General features: G+C 42.3%; 1 non-coding gene across 1 annotated transcript; it reads right to left on the reverse strand.

Annotated features, from left to right (window-relative positions):
* Positions 1-233: 233 nt before the first annotated feature.
* TRNAS-GCU (transfer RNA serine (anticodon GCU)) lies at positions 234-303 on the reverse strand. The gene has a single exon. It is a non-coding gene; the product is annotated as a tRNA-Ser (tRNA).
* Positions 304-22539: the final 22236 nt, after the last annotated feature.

The raw sequence follows: 22539 nt of genomic DNA on the forward strand, positions 1-22539 counted from the left end.
TATATATATATATATATATATATATATATATATATAAACACAGTAATCAACCCAAAGGTCGGTTTATTAGGTGATGGTAGAGATCACCCAGTATTAAGCCCTATACGGCATGTGAAAATTCACACATCAGGTAAGGGGGGCCAATTCCTTTCCCTGTGCCGGTTATGGTTTCCCAGGATGACCTAGTACCCGAAAAATCACTTTAGCTTGGGTGGAGCTGCAGGTTCCCGGAGTGCCTACCCCGGGAATCGAACCCGGGACCCTCCGATCAGCAGTCCAACGCCCTACCCACTGGACTACCGCGACCCACGTATATATAAATATATAAATATACCTGTAAATATATATTTTATTTTTAAAGGTAATCTACCGGTTAAGGTAGGTTTTTGGATGGACACAACTACCAAACAAATATTTTATTACTCCTAACAAAACACAAAATCCATCATCCTACTCTATATCAGTTCCCTCTTCATCTCTGAGTACTTCCTTCCTCCCTTCATCCCGTCCAACATCCCTATGCTGTTCCTTCCCTTTCCTCTTTTGCCCAACATTCTACCCTCGATTACAGTCTTCAACATCCCACTGCCGGTCAACATCCCCTTCATCCACTTTTCCTGCCTCCATAGGGATGCTCCCAACAAACCCCTCTCGTCGCCCACCATACCAAGTACTTCCTCATTTGTTTTCTTCTCTGTCCATTGCACCTTCTCCATTCTTCTCCACACCCACATTTCAAAAGTCTCTCGTCTATGTCTATCCTGCTGCTTCAATGACCACGTTTCAGCGCCGTACATAGCTTCGCTCCATACCAAAGTTTTTACGAGTCTTTTCTTAACATCCTTACTCAACGTCCCCGTCATTAACTCCTTCCTCCTTGAAAAGCCTCTTTGCCTAGCGCAATTCTTCTCCTTACGTCCCTACTACTTTGACCGTGATGTCCAAAACACTGCCGAGATAGGTAAACTGTTCTACCTGCTCTAGTTTTTGCCCTCCTATTTTAATGTTAAGCTTAGACTTTTTATTTCTAGAAAATCGCATAACCTTTGTTTAATTAATATTGATTCTCATCCCATACCTGTCGTACTGAATTTCCATTTCACTCGGCAATCCTTGCAACCCCTTGGCTGACTGACAAACTAAAGCTTGGTCATCAGCAAACCTAACTGATTTTACGAATCCCCCGCCCACTTTCATTCCTGCCTCGAGTTCTTCCCATGCCTCTTTGGCCATTTCCCTTGCATACAGGTTGAACAGCAACGGTGATAATGGGCAACCCTGCCTTACACCCCTTCCTAACACAGCCCATCCTGACTCCCCGTTTCCCACCCTCATCTGAGCAGTCTGAGACATGTACAGGTTGCGGATTAGCCTCCTTTCTCTCCAATCTATTCCTCTTTTCCGATTATACTCATTAGTTTTTCCCAATTCACTCTATCAAACGCTTTTTCGAAATCTACGAAACAGGCAAATTTTTTTTTTAGAACATAACCTCCTGGTTATGTTCTATATTCCTCTCGATTAATAATCTCATTACTGCAATGGCATCACGCGTACCTCTCCCCTTCCTAAACCCAAACTGATCATCCCCTAAGTAATCATTTGCCCTACTCTCTGTCCTTTTGTTTATGATCCTGAGAACAACTTTAACTGCGTGGGATATCAAACTAATTGTCCGATAGTTCTCACATGACGTGGCCATTACCTTTTTCGGAATAGGAACTAAAACTGATCTCACAAAGTCTTCCGGCCAGATTCCCTCCTCATAAATGCTACGGATCAGCCCATATAGCCTACCCCTCCCACATTTTCCTAAGCATTTTAAAAGCTCCATGGGAATGTTATCTACCCCCACGGCCTTATTTAGTTTCATCTACCTTAATGCCCTTTCTATCTCATTATCTAGTATGCCTGGACCTAAGCTGTCTTCCTCTACGTCAGTTTCTTTTTCAATGTCTAACTTTGTTGGTCAGAGTTCTTTACTATACAGTTCTTCTATATACTCCTTCCATCTCTCTTGGATCTTTCCAGCGTCAACTATTACCTTACCCGCATTATCTCTAACTATTAGCATAGCTCTTCCTTTCTTACTTCCCGATAACGATTTAACTTTGCTGTACATCGCACCGATTTCACCCTTCCTCTGGAGACTTTCCATATCCTCGCACTGCGTCTTCCACCATGCGTCTTTTGCCTTATTTGTTGCCCGCCTCAATTTATTGTTCAATTCTTTGTACTTCATTTTCCCTAATTCTGTATTTATATTCTTCCATTTTCGCCGCTCATCCATCTTTGTAATCATCTCATTCGTGATCCATGGATTCCTAGTCCTTTTAGCGTTAACGGTTCCAATAGTGTCTTTTGCCGCTTTAGACAACCCTTTCTTGATCATTTCCCATTTTTCTTCGATAGTAATAAGCCCTTTGCCATCCTCCATGATTTTCTCTACCGCCTGGTTGTATTCATTCCTTTTCAACCCATTTAATGCTTCTACATTCCATTTTCTAACTCGATGCCCCTGCCTTATCTTTTTGAAATGTACGCTACATTTCATAACAACTAAATTGTGGTCTGAGTCCGCATCCGCTCCCGGGAAGCTGTGGGAATTTATCACACTCTTCCTAAACCTGTGTCTAACCAGGATATAATCTAGCTGATATCTTCCTGAGTCACCTGGCATTTTCCATGTATACCTGCGTCTTTTGTGGTGTCTAAACCAAGTGTTGGTGATGACTAACCCCTGTCTCCTGCAGAACTCAACTGCTTTCTCCCCGCGGTCATTCCTCGTACCTAAACCGTAGTCCCCTACCTCATCACTATCTCTTCCTTCGCCTACCGTCATATTCCAATCCCCCATCACTATCAAATGTTTCCCTGCAGGAACACACGCGATCATGTCCTCTAACTGATCGTATATCCTATCGACATCTTCTTCCTTATGGTTGCTCGGTGGCATTATATATGTATATATATATATCTATATATATATATATACATATATATATATATATATATATATATATATATATATATATATATATATATATATATATCCATATGGAAGGAATCTGGCCGGTAGACTTTGTGAGTTTACTTTTAGTTCCTAATCCGGAAAAAGTATACGCTGCATCATAGAGGACTACAGGATATTAAGTTTGATACCCTGCGCTGCTTAAGTTGTTCTCAGTATAATAAAAAAAGCATAGACAGTAGATAATTATTTAGGGGATGATCACTTTGGTTTTAGGAAGGTGAGAGGTACGCGTGATGCCATTGCAGTAATGAGATTATTAATCAGGCAACTACGTCCTGATTGTATTCTATATTCCTCTCGATTTGTAATCTCTTTGCTCCATTGGCAACATGCGTACTTTCCCCTTCCTAAACCCAAACTGATCATCCCCTAAATAATCATTTGCCCTTCTCTGTATCCTTTTGTTTATGGACCTAAGAACAACTTTACCTGCGTGGGATATCAAACTTATTTTCCTGTACTCCTCACATGACGTAGCATTTACCTTTTTCGGAATGGGAACTAACACTGATCTCACAAAGTCCTCCGGGCCGATTCCTTCTTCATATATACTACGAATCAGCCCAAATAGCCTCTTCCTCCCACATTTTCCTATACATTTCAGTAGTCCCACAGGAATGTAAACAAAGGCCTTATTTAGCGTCATCTCCTTTAATGCCCTTTCTATTTCCTCGTCGTGTATGCCTGGACCTAAGCTATCCTCCTCTACGTCTTGTTCGTTTTCGATGCCTAAATTTGTTGGTCTAAGTTCTGTACTAAACAGTTCTTCTATATATTCTCTCCATCTCTCTTGGATCTTCCCTGCGTCAACTATTATCCTCTCCGCCTCTTAACTAGCCTAACTGTTAGCATAGATGTTCCTTTCTTACTTCCCAATAAAGATTTAACTTTGCACTAACTCTGTACACCGCACCAATTTCACCCGTCATCTGCAAACTTTCCATATCCTCGCACTGCGTCTTCCACCATCCTTCTTTTGCTTTATTTGTTGCCCGCCACAATTTATTGTTTAATGCTCTGTTGCTTTTTGCCTAACTCCGTGTTTACATTTGTCCATTTTCTCTTCTCATCAATCCTTGTAATCATCTCATCCGTGACCCATGGATTCCTAGTCCTTTTCACGGTTCCAATATAGTAATATTCCTGTTGATGCAATATTTCAAGATTTTAAAAGGGCTTTTGATAAAGTCCCTCATTGTAAGTTACTCGCTAAGTTGGAAAGTTATGGAATACACGGGAGTGTCATATGCTTGATTAGGCAACTCTTCAGAAATTGTGTTTAAACAGTCGTTCTGGACGGCGTATCATCCGATACTGTCAAGGTCACGTCGGGTGTACCACAGGGAAGTGTCATGGGCCCCCTCTTGTTTCTTATTTACATAAATGACCTCAGTACCGTGATTAATAGCAGGCTACGTCTTTTTGCTGACGATGCGGGGATTTATGGGGAAATTCGAAGTCGCGAAGGCAGAGTCACGTTAGCTAACGACCTAAATGCAATCCAGACTTGGTGCGATACATGGCAATTGGAATTAAATTTGAAAAATGCGTCGTAATACATTTTTGGGAAAAGTGTAACACCCCTCCTATTTAGCTACAAAGTGAAACAAACAGAAATGGCGTGGGTAGATTCCTTTAAATACTTGTGCGTAACAACTACTCACGACCTGTCCTGAGGAAAGCACATACGGGAAATGTGCGGTCGCGCTAATGAAAAATTGGGATTTGTAAAAAGAGTGCTGGGTAAATGTGACGAAAAAGTGAAGGAACGATGTTTTCTTGCCCTAGTCATGCCCCACCTAGGGTATGCTTCCAGTATATGGGATCCTAAAGAGAATAATTTGATTTCGGAATTGGATCGAGTTCAGCGGAGGGGGGCTAGATTTGTCAAAAATTATGACCAACCCAGTAGCGTAACAACTTTGCTGGAAAATTCAGGTTCGGATTCCCTTACACAGCGGCGTTTACAATATAGATTAAACTTATTAAAACATTTAAAGATGGGTCCTTTTCCGATGACACCAAGAGCATAATACGAACCCCAACGTATTACGGGCGGAGGGATCACGAATATGAGATTACAGAGATTGACTGCAAGGCAGACAGGTTTAAATGGTCATTTTTTCCAAGAACAATAAGAGACCAGAATGCTTGTAATCGAAATCCCCCAGCAGCCGGCTCGACATAATAAGTAATAACCTACAAGGTAGCGACTGCGCATGGTTATACTATTATATTATTGTATATTTTTTTTGCATTTCCCCCTTACCTTTCCCCATCCATTTGAAAAACCCTAACCCCCTCATCCCTTACCCTTTCCTCCTGGTGCTGCACCCCTGCCACACACATTTTTGGTGGCTTGAACGGTAATGATGTAGATGTAGATGAATAGTTCCTTTTGCGGTTTTAGACAACCCTTCCTAGATACGTTTCAATTTTTCTTCGATAGCATTCAGCTCCTTACAATCCTCCATGATTTCCTCTAAAGCCTGTTGGTACACCTTCCTTTTCAACCCATTTAATGCTTTTACATTGCATTTTTTACCCGTCACACTTCCTATCACTTTTTGAAACTGACGCTACATTTCATAAAACCTAAATTATGGTCAGAGTCCGCATCCGCTCCCGGGAAGCTGTGCAAATTTATCACACTCTTCCTAAAACTGTGTCACACCAGAATATAATTTATCTGATACCTTTCTTAGTCACCTGGAATTCTCCAAGTATACTTGCGTCTTTTGTGGTGTCTAAACCAAGTGCTGGTGATGACTAAGCCCTGTCTGCTGCAAAACTCAACTGCTTTCTTCCCGCGATCATTCCTCGTTCCCAAACCTTAGTCCCCGACCTCATCGCCATCTCTTCCTTCGCCTACCGTCTTATTCTCATCCCCCATCACTATCAAATGTTTCCTTGCAGGAACACACGCGATTATGTCCTTTAACTGATCGTATTTCCTATCGACCTCTTCCTCCTTATGGTTTCTCGGTGACATGTATACCTGAATAATTACCAAGTTCATCGGTTCTGCTTTTACGTCTGCTAGCAATGGTCTATCCGTTACCTGCTCTATGTTACTACGCTTCTTCCTACCTCCCCATTTAATACTAAGGCGACCCATCATTGGCTTTCGTCCCCGCCGCTGCATATTCTTCTATTTGTAACACTCCAGTAATCCCAGCTATCCTTCTATCTCACCTCGTATAGACCTAAAATATCTATATTTCCCCTTTCCATCTCTCGCTTAATATTCTCTAATTTCCTTGTCCACATCGTTGTCCTAACATTCCACGTTCATATTTTAACTAATGCTGTCTTCTTTTTCTGCGTCTTCTTTTCTGCTGTTGCCGGTTTTCCCTTAAAAGAATGGGATGACGACCGCGGAAGCCTTGTCTCCCCCGCTGCCGGGCACAACACACTGCCGATTTGGCCGAGCCCAGAAGTTGCCACGACTCAAAATTCCTTAATTGCCCTTCGTTTAAATCTTGGGAATGATACTTGAGATAGTTTCCCCTTGCCTTCCTCAATAGTGATTTTAACGTGATGCCACCACTTACTGGCTGCACCACTGGGGTCAGGCGCCATTGCAGCCGTCTCATTAAGGAACAGATGCTGAGTGGACTACCTTTCGTCTGCCTCCTAACCTTCGACCTATCTGGCATGGGTGACCCTACCAGGAGCAATTATTATTACTCCCGCCAGCACAGCTCTAGGGGTCATCGGAATGCACAAGCCCTTCCACCACGTCAAGGTTGTAGTGCGGCGAAGGATATATATATATATATATATATATATATATATATATATATATATATATATATACATATATATACATATATATATATATATATATATATACAAATACATATTTTTTAATATATAAACATGCACAACAAAAGATGTGTGTGTCGTGGAAGTCCAGGGGGTAGAGCGTTGGACTACTGACTGGAGGGGATTCAGCGCTCTTGGCAACTGCGGCGGGGAGGGGGATGCAACACTCTGGGCACCTGCAGCTCAACCAAAGCTTTGTGATTTTTCGGATAACAGATTTTCCTGGGAAACCATAAGCGGCAAACGGAAAGGAACTGGCCCATCTACCCTGAAGTTTGAATTTCATACGCCGCATAGGGCTTGGTACTAGGTGAACTCTACCATCACCTACCACACCGACCTTCGGGTTGATTATTGTGTTTCTGGTTACACACATATACATATATATATATATATATATATATATATATATATATATATATATATATATATGTATATATAGTATATATATATATGTATATATAGTATATATATATATATATATATATATATACATATATATATATATATATATATGTATGTATATATATATGTATATATATACATATATATATATATATGTATGTATATATATGTCTTCCCTCTGCTTCTCTGAGGACTTTCTTCCTCCCTTCATCACGTCCAATATCCCTATCCTGTTCCTTCACTTTCCTCGTTTGCATAACATTCTCCACTCTTTTTCAGTCTTCCACATCCCGCTGCCGGCCAATACCCCCTTCAGCCACTTTTCCTGCCAACTTAGGATTTCTCCCAACAAACCCCTTTCTTCGCCCACCTTACCAAGAACTTCCTCTTTTGTTTTATTCTCTTTCCATTTCACCTTCTCCATTCTTCTCCACACCCATATTTCAAAAGCCTCTCGTCTACGTCTAACCTTCTGCTTCAATGACCACGTTTCCGCGCCGCACATAGCTACGCTCCATACCAAAGTTTTTACGAGTCTTTTCTTAACATCCTTACTTAAAGTCCCCGTTATCAACTCCCTCCTCCTTGTGAAAGCCTCTTTGCCTAGCGTAATTCTTCTTCTTACGTCCCTACTGTCAAAGTAGTGTCTTTTGCGGCTTTAGAAAATCCTTTTTTGATACTTTCCCATTTTTATTCCATGGTGCTTAGCTCTTTACCATGCTTCATGTTTTCCTTACCGCCTGTTTGTATTCCTTTCTTTCCAACCCATTTAATGCTTCTACATTACATTTTCTAACCCGCCGCCCCTGACTTATCTATTTGAAACGGACGCTACATTTCATAACAACTAAATTGTGGCCAGAGTCCACATCCGCTCCCGGGAAGCTGGGCGAATTTATCACACTGTTCCTAAACCTGGTTCTAACCAGAATATAATCCAGCTGACACCTTTCTGAGTAACCTGGCATTTTCCATGTATACCTGCGTCTTTTGTGGTGACTAAACCAAGTGGTGGTTATGACTAGCCCCTGTCTCCTGCAGAACTCAACTTCTTTCTCCCCGCGGTCATTCCTCGTGCCTAAACCGCAGTCCCCGACCTCGTCACCATCTCTTTCTTCGCCTACCGTCGCATTCCAATCCCCCATCACTATCAAATGTTTCCCTCCCGGAACACACGTGAATATGTCCTCTAACTGATGGTATATCCTATTGACCTCTTCTTCCTTATGGTTTCTCGGTGGCATGTATTCCTGACTAATAACCAAGTTCGTCGGTTCTGCTTTTATCTCCACTAGTGGTATTCTATCCGTTACCTGCTCTATGTTGACTACGCTTCTTCCTACCTCTTCATTTAATACTATGGCAACCCCTGGCTGGCTCTCGTCCCCGCCGCTGTATATTATTTGTATAATTACCACTACAGTAACCCCCGCTAACTTTCCATCTCACCTCGCATAGGCCTAAAATATCTTTATTTCCCCTTTCCATCTCTCGCTTAACATTCTCCAATATCCTGGCCCTCACCATTGCCCTAACATTCCACGTTTCTATTTTAACTAATGTTGTCTTCTTCTCCTGCGTCTTCTGTCCTGCTGCTGTTGGTTTCCTTTGCAAGGATTTCGTGGGATGACGACCGCGGAAGCCTTGCCTCCCCCGCTGCCGGGCACGACACACAGCCGATTGGGCCGAGCACCGTAGTTTCCAGGACTCAAAATCTCTGTATAGTCCATCATGTTAATCTTTGGAATGATAATTCAGGTTGTTTTCCGTTGTCTTCCTCCATAGTGTTTTTAACGTGGCACCATCACTTACTGGCCGCCCCACTGGGGTCAGACGCAATTGCCGCCGCCTCACTGAGGAACAGACGCTGTGTGGACTACCTTTCGTCTGGCTTCTAACTTTCGACCTATCTGGCATGGGAGACCCTACCAGGAGCAATTATTATTACTCCCGCCAGCACAGCTCTAGGGGTCATCGGAACGCACAAGCCCTTCCACCACGGCAAGGTTATTCTCCGGGGCGGGATATATATATATATATATATATAAATATAAATATATATATATATATATATATATATATATATAAATATATATATATATATATATATATATATATATATATATATAATATATATATATATATATATATATATATATATATATATATATATATATATATATATATATATATATATATATAAAGCATAAAAAACCATAAACTCAGTAATCAACCCGAAGGTCGGTTTAATAGGTGATCTTAGAGAACACCCACTACTAGGTGGAGCTGTAGGTGCCCAGTGCATTACCCGAGAATCGAACCCGGGACCCTCCGGTCAGTAGTCCAACGCTCTACCCACTGGACTACCGCGACCCATATATACATATACATGTAATACAAATCCTCGTCTAATATTTCCTTCAATTTTAATGTTTACATTTAATTGTTACTGTTTTGTACCTCGATATTTCGTAGCGCGTTTCAAGTTGTACTAACTCCCATTTTGTCTCTGCTATCGAGCCCTTAACCTTTTTCTTGATGCTTCATGAAAATTTAGTATATTAAAAGTAGTAGTATTTGTAAAATAGTTCGCGTATATAACTTCTTCGCTCTATAGCTACGCCCCTTCAGAATTTTTTCGAATGCACTTTATACAAGCATAAATAAAGAGGAAAAAGACAAGGTATAATATCGGAGCTTAAGGAAATCGGCACAGGAATTATTACCGGATAGGGTGAGGAAAGCAGTCACGCAAAGGGCGCAAGTAGTGCCCATCTTGTATCTGTAGGAGAATCAAGGGGGCGGAAAAACGCAAAAAGGGGTTTGGGGAATGGAGAGGGTGAGGGTGTAAGGGAGAGACTTAAGAGAGAGCGGAATCCCGAGGGAGAGTCGGGGGGGGTGGGATGGAAGGGGCGAGAGGCGGGAGGCGACGCTCCTGGGGGGACTGACGTATGCTTCGCCGGCGAAAGGAGGGATTCGGGGGGAGGAGGCTGTAGGGCGGGAGGGCACCCTGTGGGCTGCAGGGGGGGGGGAATGTTGGGTCAGAAATCTCGAGGAATAGGGATGCGTGGGCAAGGGAAGGGATTTTGAAGAATTGAGGTTGCGAGGCGAATGGCGCGCGGAAAGGAAGTGGACCCTCTGGAAAGGCGGGCACGGGGCTGTTTGGGGGTGGATGAGGAGGGGGTTCAGTAAGGAGGTAAGTGAACGTGTGAAGGGAAGGGGGGGAGAGTAATATGCCACCTGTGGGTGCGGGTGGATTTGAGATCGCGCGCGGGAAGAGCTTCCTTCGCGAACGCCCATGGAATGAATGGACGTGGTCTTGGGGTTAAACGGGGTTGTCGAGGTTTCGGCCGAACGAGCCGCTCTTCTCTTTACGGCGAAGACGCAATGACCGCCGAAACAGAACAAAATTTATTCGTGAAGGTCCTTTATATTTGTTTCCATATTTAACATGGCTTGGTATTGCCGATTCTTCCAAGTGTACATCGTATTTGTACGTGTTCGCGCGTGAGTACTCATTAAGCGCACGATAGAACGGTGCTCTATTTCAGATTGCGCACGAGTGACCTCGGGTGTACCTTACGGAAGCGTAATCGTGCCCATGCTCTTTTTTATTTTTGCCCAAGGTTTGAACCGCAAGTGGGAAAGTATAATTAGAATGTTTCTTGATGAAACAATATTTACCGGTATATATCTAGGCAATAGGATCGATAAATATTAACAAAGAATTTATCTTTGATTTTCAAATAGTGGTTAATATGAAGATTAAAGCAATATCTTAACAAAAATGAGCCATAAAAACTTTGGATCATATGGTAATAGTCAGATGTTTTTAACTTTGGCATTTGATTACCAATGCGGGGAGTGTTTTAACCAGAAAAAAATTTTGATGCTCCCTCCTCGATACTAAGTCCTGTATAAATTATTTTTCCTCATTCTCGTTTAATAATTCTTTCATTACACTCTTTCCGTCATTCTTATTGTAATTTTAATTTTAAGGATTCGAGAAATGCGTGTCAATTTAATGTTTACTATGTCGCAAGGGGCGTATCTATAGTGCGACACAAAGGGTATCGGAGAAACTCAGAATAAATACACCGAGTTTCACCCAAACAATTGTATATTAGACAACATCAGGAGTATTACACTATTTACATAGGTATAAGCAAATTATGGATGGCTAGACCCTCAGCAACCCAGCGCTAGTGCGGTAAATTACCTGGGAAAGGGTGAAGGCATGTTAGGCTCAGTCACGAGACTGGTAACCTAGGTAGGGCCCTCGTCCGTCGGAAAGGAAGGGAGTATGACAGGGTGGACGCGGTCAAGACACACATAACCTTGGCAGAGCCCTCGTCCGAAGTTGAATCAGCAATAGGACACGCTGTCGCGACAAGCGCAACACAGCCGAAGCATCGTGCCCTGCCGGTCACCGCCAGATAACCAACTGACCGCTTTTGGCCCCGCGACCAGGCCTTTTATACCCAATTTAGGAGCCGGGGGAGGAATACTCTTGAAACATTGCCTTTGGTCACGTGGGAGATTCGGAGGAGCCAGGGAAGGAATACCATGCTGCATACTTGCGACATAGTGTCTTTGGTCACTTGGGGTGTTCTGAGGAGCCAGGGAAGGAGTACCATGTCGCAAACTTGCGACAACTATTTGACACACTCTATAACCAGCTAACTATGCTTGCCGCTTCTCTTATATTCCTGTAACACATGCGATAGATTCTGCGACGTCTAAACCGTATATAATGTACCCCAGAGCAATTTTCCGTCCACAATGAGTGGACCGGCCGCAAGTCAATAAACTCCAAGGCCCTGGAAGGCAGCTGCAGCTGCATCTACATATCATGTTAAATGGCGGAGAACCTCTGCCTGCAAATCCTCAACAATATGTTTGGCCTGAAAGTCTCAACGTAAAATCGAAAAAGAGACATACTACGGTATTTTAGGTGCTTATGAAAAGATAAAAATTATTTCTAACAAAAAGCAAACCTTTACCATCAATTTTTGGTCAATATGTAAATCACCAATCAATAATTGTTGTGTTTCACGTGCCTGCATTTATGCATCTTTGATTTTTCATCGCTGCATCACACAAATAACGTGAAAACTAACATGCCCAAAATATATAAACAAACCACAGCAGATTAACGAACGTATGGCAGATATCACTGGCTTCCCACCCAGAGGCCCCGGGTTCAAATCCCGGCGCTGTTGAATATTTTTCAGAGGTATCTCTATCCCTACTTGAGGTGCTTTGTGGAGGGCACTTTGAATGATACGCCGTCCGTCGGATGGGACGTTAAGCTGTTGACCCCTGGCGCCTTTCGTAAAGAGTAGGCTAATGCCGACGCCGGGTTTCTCTCCGCCTTTCATCCTTTCCTGTCGATCCCCTATGGCGCAAATGACCTCAGCAGTCGGTCGCCTCCCCTCAAAACTACTACTACCCTGAGGATAGAGTAACTTTAGTAGATGACCTTAAGGCTAAATAACACCGGTGCAACACTTGGAATTCGGAATTATACCTAAACAAGTGCGAAGTCATAACGTTTTTGAAAAAGTACAATTCCCTCCCGAACGCCTACTGCATCGGGCACATCGAAATGGAATGTGTAGACTCAATTAAATACCTAGGAGTTACCCTCACTCACGATCTCTCCAGGGTGAAACATATACTAGGGGGAATATGTGGACAAGCTAACAAAAAATTAGAATGAATTTAAAGAGAGCTTGGAAATGTTATGTACAGGTCAAAGAGAAATGTTATGTTACACTGGCTTGGCCTCATTTAGAATATGCTGCTGGAATATGGGATCATGAAGAAGTTAGATTGATTGCCGAATGATAGATGACGTGCAGCGCAGAGGAGCCAGATTTGTAAAACATTATTATGACAAACTTCGCGGCGTATCGGAAAGATACGTGGGTATCCCTTCTCCCGCAAGAGAGCCACGGTGCGAGAGTTAAATTACAGATTAAATTCTCTTGTATACATTGGAAGGATGTCTCTTCAGTGATGATATTGAAAATGTATTGAAACCCCATCTTTCTTCGGTAGGAGAGATAATGTCAATATCATTAAATGGCCGACAGATGTAACCTGTCGTTTTTCCCGCAAACGTTATGGGATCAGGACAACTTTGTTCGACCGCGCGGGAATTTTAAAAATCATTTTTCATTTTATACAGCTTAGTGTGTTGTCATTATTTCTTTAAACCTTAATTACTGACCTATTTGCTACCAGCAACTTTTCTTTTATACTTAGAAAATAATACCTCACGTGTCATGAACTACATTATTTGAATTACTTTACAAATAAAAACAAAAAACATTCGAGAAAGTATTTATTTTTGATATTGCATGTTTGGTGTAGATTGTACCCCTGCTACCCAACCTAGAGGTGGCTGGCGCGGTATCACGTAGGTTTCCAAACCTTTCGCTTATAATTGCTGTCCGGGTACTCATTGACATCATATGTAGTATCGTAAAATCACCTTAAAACCTTTTGCTGATATATGCATTTTTCTATTTTTTTTCATTTTGCCGACAATCTGTGTGACACAGGCTAATTACTCGACCCATTAATTACGCAAGGCATTGAATCATTTCTCATTTTGAAGCTTACACTTTACATTAGGTATTGGAAGTAGTCTAAAGGGAGTTTTAAAGCTTTAAGAATTCTTCCAGAAAATAAAATGCCCGACTATTTGCAAGTAACACATTTCAAATTCTTCGCCTATGAATCGGCAGAAACCAAAACACTCAAGAAACCACCCCTAAGTAACGCACGAAGACAACGATGAGACATCGCTCCGCCACTAATATTCATGCATTTTCACACATTTAAACTTGCCCAAATATGTTTGCCTTTCTACGACTGGCAGCAATGAGAGTACTCGAGTTAAGCTAACGTTTTGTTTTTTTTTAATTTAGAAAGCCGGAGCTCTTAGGGCTAATATAGTTGTATGCATTTTCCGTTCGAGGAAAGGGCGAGGGCCGGAATCGCTCCGGTGTCTACGCATTTCTTTCATTTTATTCGGGCAGCTAAGGGCTAAGCAAATAATTCCTCAGAAGTACTTAGTAGTCAGGTTATAAAAGATATTCGAAAAATGTTCGGGCTGCCTGCTCTCTTCATGTCTCAAGGTACTTGCTCCATTTCATTTCCTCCAGCACATTAATCATCGCTAGCCTTCCGATTAAGAAGAAATCTTAAACTAGCGAAACTGCCCTGAAATATTTTGGAATCCAAATTAATGTGTTCCTCATGGGTTCCAAGCACGTCCCGCGCCCCAACTGCGAAGTAACTCCTCTCGTGTACTTTTCATTAAATTTCCGTAGAGCCCGTCTAAAGAAGAAAAAAGTTTGGAATCTACCGACTCGATGATATTATTGAAAATGCAGCACCATTGCATTAAGCAGGATGTTATTTATTCCACAGAGAGCAGAAGTCACAGTACTCACAAGGAAGAGTTGGTCACCGCTGGGATTGTTCTTCGAAAAAGTCGCGACGTGCATATTCCACTCACCTGGAAACAAAGATAAAAGTATTTCATTAATTACATCCGACCAAATAGATTAAAACTAAATTGATTCCTCGGTTTTCACTCATTACAAGCGGACACTTTCAGAAAATTCACAACGACATGACAGGAATTGAAATTGCCATCAGTAAACAGTCCCTAGAGACAAAGATCAGAAGTTTAAAAAGTTATGCTCACCAAGTAGAATTGCGGTTAATTATTTGAATTTAATTCTTGAGATTTTAATTTAAGACTTGCTTAACAAACAAATATAAACAATTCTGTTTCCAAATTTTTAAAAAATTATCCAACCGTAAAAGGTAGTAAAGAAATACATTTTTCCGAAATGTCTTGAATGAATTTTCGAAATCCGTTTTTGGATAGCAGAAGAACCCGAATAAACTAACATCCCCAGCGCTTGTTTAAATGTGACAGGTCTTCATTTTCATGAAGCAAGAAATGGTACGCGTAATTCTGTGCCGGTGTAACTGCGCGGTCAAACGGCCTCCACTTTACGGAATGGTTTCATTATAACTCCGTGAATATCATCTTTTGGTGAAGATAGAGGCGTTTCCGACGGATGTTTATGAATGAAACTAATTTACACACCTTTTTTTCTGAGAAGGCACTGTATGTCCTTTTTGAAGGGTGGGAAGGGAAACATAGCGCCGGGTTTATTTAATGGTTATAAATAAGATTGCACAAAGGCGGAGGCGCGCCCGATTTCCTCAGGAACACTCATGCTGCAAATAGCAAGTAATTTGCCAGGGGAGAAAATACATAGGGTATTCCAATTCGCAGAAATTAATACTAGGAAGAGCCAGTACTCCAGTTTCCCAAGTGTAACCATGAACCGCCCAGCCCGTTCACCGAGAAAGGTCAGTGACCGCGTCAGACCAGGGAAATGTCTCCTTGCATCCTCTAAATATGTAAGAACAAATTGACATTCGCCCTTGTGGGTTAGTGAATTTTGGCGGCCGATAATCATAGAGGATAAGTGAATATTTGTTGCCTTTGAGGTTTTAAACATGTACCTGTGACAAGCACAAGCAATAAAAGAACAGAATACAAATGGACCAAGACTAATCAAGGGTTTATTCAGAATACTATATGTTTGTATGTTTGATAAATTCAAATTTTGAATTCGTTCATTTTTATTCACATGCTGCGAGCGGAACATAACTAAAGAATAATTATTGCTGGATCTAAACTTTGCGAATTCGGACTGGAATAGGTATAAGCAAAAATTTGGGAAAGGTGAAAAATTAGTCAAACCTCTAGTAGGAGGGATGTAGATTCCAACAAAGTTCGATGGTGCCAGAAAAAATACCAATCTCTTGAATGTTTCCTTGATAAAGCCCTGTCATTTTTATAAAAGCCATGATATATTAAAGGGTATCAGTGACCATTCAGCTGTGATGATAAACTCGCAATTGACAGACCGATATGAGAAGCATGAATGCCCAATAATCTATCCGTTCCGGAAGGCAAAAGTAGATAAATTCAAATCATACCTAAAAAATAAATATATCATATGTGCATTGAAGGATCAGCAGTCATTAAATATTTGAAAAAATTCTAAAGAAATACTCATAAAAAGGGTTAATATGTAACATGAGGTAAGGAGCCAGCAATGAACCCGGATTATAAATTTAACAACAAAGGGATTAGACTATTCAGAAGTAATAAAGATTTTGTCATATAAATAAAAAACATTGTGAAAATTTTGATACAATTGTTAAGATCACTTTTGAAAAATTAAATATAAAGAAAAGGAGAGTCCCGAATGGTTCCATGGTCAATCCCATACATATCTGACTCTAATAGATTGTAAAATTATGCAAGAAAAAGAATGACAGAAAGAGAACAGGTCAAAGCAATAAAGCTAAAGAATGAAACAGTTACGATGGATAACGAAGGCAAAGCGAACGAATTCGCAAAGTATTTTGCGAATGTGTACATGAAACCTGATCCAAATTATAAATGGGAAATTAGAATCACCACACACGATTATGATAAGTGGCGCGGTGGGCGTGTGGACATAGAATTCGTGACTATCTAACCTTAGGATTTAAAATCACCGTAAAAGAGCGAAATTCAGCGCTCGTAACGCCTTGGTTCACACATTTGGAACGCACAGTTCGGCAGTCGCCAATCGATTTCCGCAAGTGCCCACGGAAATTGAGCGGAGGGATCCCCGTTTCCCCAGAGGTGCTTCCAGTGGATGCTCTCGCGGCTGCCGTCCGGGTGCATTGGGTGCACCAGGTGGCTTCGGAAATGGAGGCATCCTCATACATTAGAAATAGAAGTATTTAACGACATGTCCGTACAGTTTCCCGAGCCAAAGGACGGGCACAATAACGCGAAATGTTGTTGACCTTAAAACGTTTAAATGAGGCTAGTTGACGACTAAATGATTTGAGCCTTACTTTTATTAAAATCACAATTTGTATAGATAACGCTGCTGCTTTGTACACGCATAAGCGGCTCAATGGCATTGTGTCAAGGCTTCACCCGGAATTAATTGGCATGTGAATGGGCATGCCAAATGAAGATGCAGGCATTGCACGAGGAGGAGGTGATCCGGGCGTGCGAGTACATCAGCAAAATATCTGGCCAACGGGCCGCATCTCCCTGATATGTGGGTGCGGTGGCATGAATCGACGTATTTCCCACTATTTTTGACACTTCCTCTCGTTAGCCAAGCTGTGACAAAACCGGGGATTGGTTTAATGCATCAGCTTCATTTTTCTCCAAAATCTTAATAGCCTAACCTCAAAACTTCGCGCAATTTGGTATTTTTTATAGATCTCACAATGTGTGCCTCTGAGTATTCTTCGAGCAGCGATTCCAACGAGGCTAACAGGGCTTTGCTCCGGCCCCGAGGCTTTGTGAGACGAGGAAAAGGTGTACCTCGGTTCTAGTAATCTTTTCGTGCGAAACAAGTTTTACGGTTTCCCTTTTGTAAAGTACATAGTTTTCCTGCATGTTACATATTCATCTACATCTACACTTCATCCCACGAGCCGTCACAAGGAAAAGTAGCAGGGCGTGTCAAGTCACCAGACATTCATTTTTTGCATTAAATGAGATACGTATACACACGAAAAATACCCAAATGTAAATACAGATACATATATACACATGATAATACCTAGATATACGAACACGAATGCATACATACACATACATGCGCACAATGTACATATTGGCATAAACTAATGGTACTATTTTTTCCCTAGCAGATGTGCCTCGAAGCTGTTTCTCTCTCTAATAATTATCTGAAAAACGACACATTAAACCAATCCGTTTTGTCGTACATCTTTCTGATATTGAATGAATGATATGCCTTCCAGAGTAACTTGAGATTTTTTAAATGCGCTAAACGGTTTCGGAAACCTGATTTGTCTCAAATTTACTTAAAATATTCAATGTAAAAAATAATCTTCGATATTCCGAGCGGGTCCAACCCCACTCTCTTCAACAATTTTGTTAAATTGCTCTGTATTTCACATATTTCATTGACGAAAATCGCTGCCTTCGTGGTGTAATTCTTTCATCAAATCCGCTTTATGAAGATCCCAAATATTACCTACATGCTCCAGGTGAATCCCGGCAAGTGAGAGGTGACATCGCTCCTTCGATTTCTCATGATATTATATTTCCCAACACCCTTTGAGCTAACCCTTGAAAATTCCAGCTGGCGCGTGCACATGTCCGCCGTGGGGTGAGCAACAATAATCACACCGCAGACGACCCACTCCTATGGGCCACTCAACCATTTTCCCCAGCACCATCAGCATGGTACACGCCCATTACCTTGGGGATTAAAGGTTGACTTCAATCATTATTTTGAAACACTCGTCTAACGTTTCCTGGCAACTGCTGCCTTTCCACAAAGGTCATTAAGCAGTGCATTGTAAACATTTTCCGTCAGACCGTTCCAGCCCGTCCGTCGCCGCGCGAAGTGGGTCACCGCTGATAAAGGTGACGCGGGTGGGGCGAGGGAGGAAGGAACTCCCACCCCCGAGCGGAGACGGCATCTTGTCACCGTCCCTCCGGCGAGGCATTAGTAACCGCAGGCGAGGTTAAGCTGCGTTAGCGAGAGCATTTATTTTATCTTTCCTCACCCTCCTCGCCCTCGTGTAATTAAATACCGGATATTTCATCCCCGTCCTAATCCTCTCGGAAAAGAACATCAAACGACCCCACCCTGCCTCGCTTAATCCCGCGGGAGCTGAAGTTTCTCGATTGCCGGGCATCTCTCGGGGTTGCTTGGCCCTTCATCCCCTCCCAGATGGGCGACGCCGCGGGCGGGGGTGGGGCAGGCACCCAGGGATAATGGGGGTGCGGATTAAAGCCACCCCCCCTTCCCACCCATAAAGCCCCCGAGCCGCCTCGCCCATCCCTCGTCTAATCGCCCGCCTTCGCATGTACGACCTAATTCGGATATTAGTTAAGAGCAAGCTGCTGTTAGCCAGGAGAGCGCCTTCGATAAATCTATTAAGGACCAGGCGTGGACGTCTCGATCCGAAGGGGGAGAAGAAAGGGCGTCTCCCGGCCCTCCTCCACTCAAACGCAGGGGCGAGCGCCCTTCCCAACTCCCCCTGACTTCGCCTGCCATCTCCAAAAGAGTCACAGCGCACCTCCCAGCCTCCTTCGGCGATATCTCTTCGTCGAGATCCAAGCGAGATGCGAAACGACATCGCCCATGGCCATGGGAGCTCAACAGAGAGGAGTTTCTTACTCCGAGAAAAATGCGTTCAAGCGAAAACCCTCACCTGCAAGCCACCATAAGAGAGTAGCGGCAGGAGGCTTTTTTTATTTATGTACCCTGAAAGCCACCGCCAGGGTTTGTGGCAGGGGGGAATACACACCAGACTCATTTTTAACCGAACATGACCCTACCGAGGTCGAACAATGTTATTCCGATCCCTTATCGTTCGTGGAAAAAATGGCATCTCAAATCTATCTGTTCTAAGTTCATTTCTCTAATTTTATTAGCATGACCTCTCCTACCGAAGTAGGATGGCGGTATTAATACATTTGCCAAAATCACCGCTTAAGAGACCTCCTTCCAAATTATGCAAGGGCTTTCATCTGTAATTGTGCCACGTGTCTTGCCATGGTGGAGGCCTGTCGTATAAATGGTTGTGTTTCAGTTTTATCCCCTTGTTTCGAATAAAAAATTACTAATTTATTAGGTGGATTAACTCTTGTTTTGAATGAACTCTTTCTCCGACATGTATACAAATTGGCACGTAATTTTATGGATTATTGCTAAATATTTCTCCCTTTCCTCGACCGCTACCATATGCTACCTTATCAGTCACCCGTCACACCTGGTGCTTGCACTCCCTGCTCGGAGACCTTTATGGTAAATCGGGGGGTGTTTATGTCGATGTCACCAGCCATTTCAGTGCGAGATATTGATTAATTATTGCTGACATTCCACTTTAATTTCAATATGAGCGAATGTTTTACGGGATGTTTACCAGTGTTGACTGTATGTTAGAGAGATTTGACATGCCTGTTAGAGGGATATAGCACGGGTATCTTCGCCAGTCTATTTCCCTCAACCTTTCACCGAAGCCTGTTGCCTATAGTGTTTCGAAGCTGCTTTGATAACTGGGTCAGAGTTAAAGTCGTTCGATTACAATTCATCTACCACCTTACTTTAGGATAAATGAGCACGATATAAGAACTCTCTTTCGGTGAATTATCATTTGTTCAACAGACATTCGTCGCATTAGCTGAAGATCCTCTACTGCCCACGCAGACATTTCGAACGCTCCTTCTCCAAGTGGATATCATGTCACGCTGGATTTTTTAAGGACAGCTTAAGATAAAGGTCACAAATCCTCGCCCTTATTGGAGGCTTTACGGAAAACCCGCATCACGAAAAATTAAAATCGGATGAATAAAATGTGGCATTTATGAAAAAAGATTAGAAGTAGACTTTTCGTGAATGTTTCCCCAAAAATGCACGTTAAGATAATAAACTTATAGATTTTGTTGTTAGAAGTAAGTGCTATTTCGTTAGAGCTTGTGCTACACGGTCCGTACAAAAACTATCGGGACTGGTTGCAAAAATCAAAATCTATTCCAGTTATCTTTATAATTACTTAATAATCTTCAAAATGCATTCCTCCTGCATCGATACATGCTTTGTTCGGCGCGTCTGCCACCTGCCCGCTGGAAGTCGGTATCCGATACAATGCTGAAAGCCTTTGTCGTCGCCGCTTGAACCGCCTGGATGGAGTCGCAGCGATATCCTTTGAGCTCCTTTTGAGTTATTTTTTGAAATAAAACCGTTGCTCAGAAAATCTTTATCTTCCTGGACGCAGTTCAAAATTTCTTGCGAAGTTTCCACCCGCGACAGCTGTTTTTCCTTACTCAAGACTTTCGGCACCAGCTTCGCGCACACTTTCCTCATCGCAAGATCCTCTGTTACAATGGTGTGGACGGTTACGACTGAAAGGCCGGTCTCGTCACCGGTCTCGATGGTGAAACGCCTGTCAGAGTCCAAAACCTTTTTCACTTTGGCCACCTGGCCATCGGTTCGAGCGGTCGTCGGGCGTCCGACGCGGTGCTCGTCTTCGACGAGCTCTCGGCCATCCTTAAACATTTTGCGCCACTTAAAACCTCTTGAGCGGCTTAAGGCATCATCCCCATAAGCCTTTTTCATAAGTTCATGAGTCTACGATGCGGATTTACCGAGTTTGACGCAAAACCTCACAGCGTAGCGTTGCTCGGCGGTGCGCTCCATGCTGGCGCGACGACACCACAAACAATCACACGACACAAAAATCCACCTCCTGTCTCAACGCATGCCCGGCGGTGACTGAACTAAAGTGCGCCTGAGTGGTGTGCGACCCCTCAATCGAGCCGACCGGTCGGACCCCCATCCTCCGCTCCGTTGAGGCTACAGCGAACCAGTCACGATACTTATTTTACGGACCCTGTATATATATATATATATATATATATATATATATATAATTTTTTTATTTATTTATTTAGGTAATCTACCGGTTAAGGTAGGTTTTTGGATGGACATAATTACTAATTAAATAATTTGTGGCCCCTAGCAACACACAACATCCTACTTTACATGAGGTCCCTCTTCAGCTCTGAGTACTTTCTTCCTCCCTTCATGCCGTCCAACATCCCTATCCTGTTCTTTCCCTTTCCTCGTTTGCCTAACATTCTCCCCTCTATTACAGTCTTCAACATCCCGCTGCCGGTCAATACCCCCTTCATCCACTTTTCCTGCCTGCATAGGATTGCTCCCAGCAAACTCCTCTCTTCGCCCAACATACCAAGTACTTACTCGTTTGTTTTCTTCTCTGTCCATTTAACCTTCTCCATTCTTCTCCACACCCACATTTCAAAAGCCTCCAACCTACGTCTATCCTGCTTCAATGACCACGTTTCCGCACCGTGCATAGCTACGCTCCACATCAAAGTTTTTACGAGTCTTTTCCTAACATCCTTACTCAACGTCCCTGTCATCAACTCCCTCCTCCTTGAGAAAGCCTCTTTGCCTAGCGCAATTCTTCTCCTTACGTCCCTACCACATTGACCGTGTTGATATATATATATATATATATATATATATATATATATATACATATATATATATATGTATATGTATATATATATGTATATGTATATATATATATATACATATATATATATATATATATATATATATATATATATATATATATATATGTATATGTAT

The sequence above is a fragment of the Hetaerina americana genome, unplaced genomic scaffold (assembly GCF_022747635.1).
Source record: "Hetaerina americana unplaced genomic scaffold, ioHetAmer1.1.p SCAF_41, whole genome shotgun sequence".
NCBI lineage: Eukaryota > Metazoa > Arthropoda > Insecta > Odonata > Calopterygidae > Hetaerina > Hetaerina americana.